This window comes from Papaver somniferum, chromosome 5 (genome assembly GCF_003573695.1).
Source record: "Papaver somniferum cultivar HN1 chromosome 5, ASM357369v1, whole genome shotgun sequence".
Classification (NCBI taxonomy): domain Eukaryota; kingdom Viridiplantae; phylum Streptophyta; class Magnoliopsida; order Ranunculales; family Papaveraceae; genus Papaver; species Papaver somniferum.
In genome coordinates, this window is record NC_039362.1 from 87,506,621 (window position 1) to 87,514,180 (window position 7,560).

Below are 7,560 nucleotides of genomic sequence, written 5' to 3' on the forward strand. Positions count from 1 at the left end.
CTCAAAATGAGGAACCCGAAGCTCAAAACAATCAGGTAAACATCTTATGCCCTTCGATTTGTCTGTTTGTTTCTCCAAGTGGTCGAATCATCCACACTATGGAACAACTCAGAGAAAGGGTCGTCATAGTCGGGGGGTGTATACCCAAACGACTCTCTGAGGTCGTCAGTATATTGACACTACCAATAACGACTCAAACCTGCAACTTTTCCAGGTTATGAAAAATCGTTAGGGTGGTGTGCTAAACATTGACGACCCTTTTAACTAGGTCACTTAGAGTCGTTTTGTTGTTTTGTTTACACATAGACGACTCTAAAACCAAAACTCTCTGTAAAAAGTAACACTTAGGGTCGTCATACATGTAGTCATATGAAATGACGATCTTAGCTATCAATTACTAATTTCTTTTAGAGTCGTTATTTTGATTAGTTATATAAAGTAACGACCCTTTCACTAGATTCTCATAATTTTTGATTTCATATAATCATTTCATTGAATCGTAAAAGGCATACATCTCGCATAGTGTTGCATTGAAGAAAATGAAATACAATAGATAATAAAGGTGCACTTAAACATTTAACCATAAATGACGTAGTTATACGTAGTGCCTTCCAAGATAAAGTAACAATCGTGGAGCTCAAACTTTTCCCCACGAAGCTCCTCATAATAGCGATACGCCTTCCCCAACTGAAAATGCAAATATACTTAGTTAGTATCGATCAAAGCTTTTTATAAGTTTTACCTCTTGTTCAAATACTTACTCTTACAACACTCAACATATCCGGAAAGGCTTCCCTAACAGTCTTAAGTTCTCTTTTCAAAACATCACACTCGAATTGTATCTTCTTGAAGCGTTCCTTGACTTGTTTCAAATACCTTGAGTTGCAATTTCCGTCCTATGCCACAAAAACGATGAATACGGGGTTCCACCAAGAATCCGATGTTTCATCAATGTCTTTGTCTAGACTTTCAAAGTAGTTAGTGACTGTTTTCCAAGCTCTTGTAATGGCACAATTCTCTTCATTAGTGAATGGAGTCATGATGTTTCTCTTTTTTTGCTCTTAAATGGTAATTAAATGAGAAGGAGAAGAGGAGGTTGATAATTAGGGTTTTGATATGGAATAGGTGAGATATGGGACTCTATATATAGAATGGAGAGACCAAACTTCCTCAACCATATTTGGTTGAGTTAAATTCAAAAATAAATGCAACCACTAACATGAATCGTTAATCCGTTAAGATTAAAACTAAACGAATCTTCGAGTCGGAAGCTAGTAAATATACCAGAGAACGACTCTTAGAGTCGTTATTTTATATGTATACAAGGTGACGATTCAAGGTGAAAACTGGGCAGAGTTGGTTATATCTATCAATGTAGAGTCGTCACTTTATAAAAAGAGTCGTCATATGTCGAGAAAAGGGTCATTTGTCTGCAGAAAATCTGGGTGACGACTTAATGAGTCTTTCGCCTGTAAATTATGCTGACGACTGTCTGGGTCGTCATATTAACATCTTACAGAGTGACGACCCAATACTGATTTTGTTGTTCTTTTTCTGTAGTTGGTTGTATGGGTGAACTCTCAACCTGAACCCCTCCACATTGTCGGCCCGGATACCTCCCAAGCATATATGACCGATTTGGTACGTTTTTATTGTTTGAGTCAATGTATATCCATACGAAAATTGTTTAATTAATGTTTTATAATGAACGTGTTATTCGTTTAATGTAGACGTGGAAAACAAAGACTGGGGTCAAGGAATGGATTATTTCCAAGGCAAAAGAGAATATGTGCGTAATTGTTCAAAGCAAACACGTTGATTGTAAGCAAATGGAGATGGTATGCGAGAGAGCGGGGGATGAGGAAGAAAGTCACAAAGGGAAGAACTACAAGTATGTGAAGAAGACGACGAGGGTCTACAAAACTTCGTCGAAGAAGATAAAATGCCCCTTTAGGATTGTTTTCAAAAGGCATCCCGAAACTCTACTATGGTGGATGTTGTTGTGGTTTTTATATTGTTGTAGAAAGTGGTAGTAAAGTATCATTCACTCAGACTTGTGAAGATTCGATTTTAGATTCAAACTCAATAGAAAACTTAAGAAGTTGTTGTTATGAAGATTATAAAAAGCACCAAGACTCAGGATTCCACCATTGACCAATTAAGTGATTTAATCTAATCAATATTCATGTAATTCTTTGCGTTTAAAGTGATTCTAATTTATTGCCTCTAGTAGATTTTTGAAGTAACAATTGTATACATCAAGCGTGAAACATCAAAAGTCTTAAACTAAGCATGCTCCATCAAAACGGATCACAATCATTCAATAAAAATCGATTTTTCAATATTAGTTCCATGCAAATAATCATAAAAGAAATTGCAAGAATTAATTAAAATAGAAATATATCACTTTTCATGGAACAATGGCTTCCTCCGTCGCCTCGGCTAAGGGGTTTAGCTCCTCATATTATTCAGGTGCTCAAAATAGATGTTCACAGCTCAAAAGGGTGAAAAACAAGAGGAAACTAATAAAGCAGACAGTTCGCAACGTTTTATAGGCGTTACAAACTGACTGTTACAGAGAACTGTTGCAATAGGTGTTGTTCCAGGAAACGATAGAAAATATATGATGTTGAATAAAAGACTGCTCTGAAGGGTCTAATGTTCTTCGTGTTCTTCAGCAGCAGCAGCAGAACTCGACTTCCTGCAACTTCGATTTCTCTACTATGTGGTGCTCTAAACTTCCCCTAACTTCTCCTAAACTTTCGTACCCTTATTTGGGACTCGAGCACGCCTTTTATACACCTCCAAACCCTCTAGAACCCGATTAATTCTTTGTTTCCTTCCGTGCAAGTCACGGAAATAATTTCGTCCCACAATTGTTTGACGCGTTTCTGAGCTTTGCAACAAATCCCAAACTCTTCCTTAAATATAAGCGTATCTTAGGAAAGAATATCTTTCCTTTACTCTCCCCGAAATTCCACAAATAAATCAAACAGGGACCCGTGAACTTCTCCCGCTTCTGTTTTGCTCCAATCCGAGTTCTAGCCAATTTGAGTTCAATTAAACGACTATACCAGGCCTGTTTAGGTAATTCAAGTCCATGCCATTAAAATCTGGTGATTGAATCTCGTTAATACCCATTCAATAATCCAACCCTAATATGCAACAACGCTGCCAATAATTTCCCGCCAAATCTCGTTTTTGAATTGTTGAAGATGACCTCCCCTTATCCTCTGATGGGATGCGAATAGCATTGCCTTGGGTGCTGTGGACAAATATGGGTGTTGAGGATAAATTTGGGACATACATAGCCTGGGTGTTCCTTAGCCTATTCTGGGGTCTGTTTAGCAACTGTCCTCCGGGATTCCCCGCGCAACTTTTTGAGCCGATTTTTCCACACATGTTTATTTCTCCAAAAACACCTACAAAGACACAAAAAGCCATAATAAATACAAAATCGAGCACTAACAATATATACAATTGATATTATATCAGATACTAAAATGTGTCTATCAAATACCCCCAAACTTATTATTTGCCAGTCCTCGAGCAAATCAAATTTAGAAAATAAAATCCTAACTCACTGTCGCAGGCATCGTCGATTGCATTTAGCGTATGCAATAAGCCTTTAAACCCCTAGGTGGCCCTAGTGGCCGAGTTATAGTCTCGAGAGGGCTTACCAGAGATATACCCACAAAACCTTTACTCCATACCCTAACTATCTACGTAGAACCTTGGAAGGCACTAAAGAATCTCCTTGGTTGGCATACTTATTGACTACAACAGGAAGTACCCTGATGCGACATTCCAATTGTTGTACACGAGTTTGCACTCAAGCATGCTAAAATTCATATAAAGTGACAGAGCTCTACTCAGATAGTTTCTGGACATCATAACCGGAGTCAACCAATCTCATGGATAAATCAAGAAGATGGATATAGAGAAAAACATAGATGGTTTTGATGTTTACTAAGTGAACGGCGTTTCCCATATCTGTCTGAAGGCCTCCGCCAAAATGAACGTCTCCTAATGGATTGAGATACTAGCCTGACTAATATCAACACACTGGCATATACAAGGGAACCAGTGGTCGACAACCTAACTCTAGGTCAACACAACTGGCATATACAAGGGTACCAGTGGTCGACTTTATTGAATTATTCCTTTTGGTCAAATGGTCTGGTCTCAATTATTGTTTTTCATCTTTTTTTTCATCTTTTTTTTTTGTATCTCAACCACTCTAATTCACCCTAACATTGGTAACAACTTGAACCGTGAGCCCCACCTAATCACTTAGAGAAACATAGTTTAAAAACAAAACAAAATAAAAATAGAAGTGAAAAGGACTCAACGAGATATGGTGAAACTATCATGTTATTTCTAACACCTGAGCTCTGTGCTTTTATGAATAGACTCTTTAGATGTTGCCATCTAATCAGATTGGTTCCTCAACTCCTACAACCAAAATGCTTCCATCCACTTAGATTGGTTAGTGCCATCCTTCATAGGCATAATTTCTAGGCTCTGGAGTTTATTAATGCAACTAAAAAGTTTATCCCATACCCCCAAACTTAAATCTAACATTGTCCTCAATGTTCTAAAGATGAAATTAAAAGCATGAACAAGGAGAAACTGTTACCATTGAAGCAAAAGAGTTAAGGAAAGATATTACCGTGTTGCATGAGATTGGGTTACCTTCCAAGAAGTGCTAAGTTTAAATTCTTCAGCCAGACATCAAGTTTCATAAAATGGCTAGTTACCTTTCAAATCATATATCAGTAGTTGAAATAATTGTGGGTCATCAAAACCAAATAAAACTGCCACTAATATGAAACAACTGCACAGGATCAGAAAAAATAACATAAGGAGCACAACCTCATTGAAAGTTTCTTGCAAGACAACTGGATTTATTTGAGGCCCCCATTTGGGCTTCATATGAGTGTCTTGAAAAACAGATTCATCCGAAAAACGGGACTTTAATAGCTGGATTTCCTCCTGGACAGTATCAGGAGGATCGGGTTGAGGAGTCTGAATAGACTCAAGTGATACCTCATATACAGTAGGCTCGAGTCCCAAGTTAGGGACTTCTACTGGGGATAATTGACGATCACTACCCACAAACTTAGAATTTTGGGTGTCTCTAAATAGACTAGTCACAATATTCATAATTTCTAGACCATCAGGTTCCTGAAAAAGGTCAATTGCTTTCTCTGAATTATAATGAGGTGGTTCATCCTCTAAATTATTTTGAGGTATACTAGTTGTAGGACTTATATGTTTCATATCCTGTATAGTCAACCCTAGAGTTTCTTTATTGTCTTGAAACACGATTTCTGGCCTACTGTCCTGATCGGATGCTATAATCACAGGCAAAGTCTTCGATGGCCCTAAGAATGCAGATTTAGGGTCCAACTTAGGAGGCTCTTATGAACAAGGGATTAAGGTAGACTCAAAAGCTAGTAATGGTTCGAACCTAGCTTTCCATTTATCAGTATCTAACATAGGAATAGAATCCAACATAGCATTCACTTGTTCAATGTTTCTATCTTCGTCGAAATCCATGTTAAAGTGGGCTAGACAACTCTCTAATGGATCTTCGATATGAGGTTTGGTAATGACTCCTGAATTAAGGTTCCTATCATGTTCACCTCTTCAATGCACGTGTCATCTAGCTCAGAATGTAGCTTATTGACATTAAAAATATTCAACTCAATAGTCATATTACCAAAAGATAGATTCATAATACCATTTCGACAATTTATGATCGCATTAGACGTAGCTAAAAATGGGCGACCTAAAATCACAGGTATCTGGTTCTCTGGGTCAGGGACAGGTTGGGTATCTAAGACCACGAAATCCACAGGATAAATAAACTTGTCGACCTCAATAAGAACATCTTCTATCACACCACGAGGAATCTTGACAGACCTATCAGCTAACTGCAATGTTATCTTGGTAGGTTTCAATTCACCGAGCCCTAGCTTTAAGTACACATGGTATGGGAGTAAGTTCACACTGGCTCCTAAGTCAAGTAAAGCTTTGTGTACCCTGTGTTTTCCTATCGTACAAGCAATGGTAGGCGCACCTGGGTCTTTATATTTAGGAGTTGTGGGGTTCTTGAATGATCGAACTTACATGACTAGCTAAAAAGGCTTTTTTAGGGACACTAAGCTTTCGCTTTCGCGTACACATATCCTTAAGAAACTTGGCATAAGCTGGAAGTTGCCTAATTGCTTCTAGTAACGGAAGGTTTATGGTAACTTTCCTAAAAACCTCCATTATGTCATTAAAGTTGGATTCACTCTTTGTTGGTACTAATAGCTGTGGAAATGGGGCTCTAGGCATAAAATAGGGCCTCTCAGGAACCGAATTGACATCATCAGAAACTTTATCAGTCTCCTCAGCTATGGTTGGTCCTGAGGGGTGAACTACAGTATGCTCACTATCGGGCATGGTTACCTGATTGTCTACTACTCTACCACTCCTAAGGGTTCTAACAGCATTCAACTGATGTGATGATTTTGCACCTACTTCATGAACTCCTCTAGGATTTGGATTAGTCTGACTAGGGAACCTTCCGTTATCTCTCTCACTTAAGGTCTTAGCTATTTGACCGACTTGAAGTTCTAACTTAGCAAGAGTTTGAGCATTAGTTTGAAAGTTTTGTTTGGTTTCCTGTTGAAAACTAACTTGGCTCTTTACTAACATGTCCTAGCTCTATGCTAACATATCCTGGCTCTTTTTTAATATACTAACACGTTCCTCTAAGCTCGTCATTCTATTCTCTAAAGAGTTCTGAAACTGACCTGAAGAGTTCTTATCTGAACCAAAAACTGGGGGAGCATTAGAGTTACTAAATTGACCTTGACTTTGGCCCTTAGACCACGAAAGGTTTGGATGGTTTCTCCAACCAGGATTATAAGTTTCTGAATATGGGTCAAACTTCTGACGGTTATTGAATCTAGTGTTATTATAAAGAGCATTGGCTTGCTCTTCATTATTTTGGCCTTCCCAAATAGGCTCTAATCTACCACTAGTGTGACCCACTTCTAAATCTTCTAACCTTTTCGCTATAGCAGTAATTTTGGCATCTGATTCAAAGTTTCCTTCTACCCTATTAATGTTTCCTCTGCCTAGAAGAATTGTTTTCTGGGGTCCCCTATTACTTTCCCATTGTTGGGTCTTTTCGTCGATTTCATGCAAATATGTCATCGCATCATCAACTGTTTGGTTTTCAAACCCACCTGTACACATAGATTCTACTGTGGTTGTAGTGGGATAATCTAAACCCTCATAAAGGATCTGAACTAACCTAACCTTTTCTAAACCATGATGAGGACATTGGGCTAATAGATCATTGAACCTTTCCAAATACCTATACAAGGATTCTCCCTCCTGTTGAGAAAATGTGCAGATTTGCGTCCTAATAGACGATGTTTTGTGCCTAGGGAAAAACTTGTTCAAAAAGGCAGATGTAAGTTGTTTATATGTTTCAATTGATCCGGAAGCCAAACTATATATCCACGATTTGGCTTTATGTTTCAAGGAAAAGGGGAATAA

General features: G+C 38.1%; 1 pseudogene; it reads left to right on the top strand.

Moving 5' to 3' along the window:
- Positions 1-7,324: 7,324 nt before the first annotated feature.
- LOC113284828 lies at positions 7,325-7,424 on the top strand (annotated as a pseudogene).
- Positions 7,425-7,560: the final 136 nt, after the last annotated feature.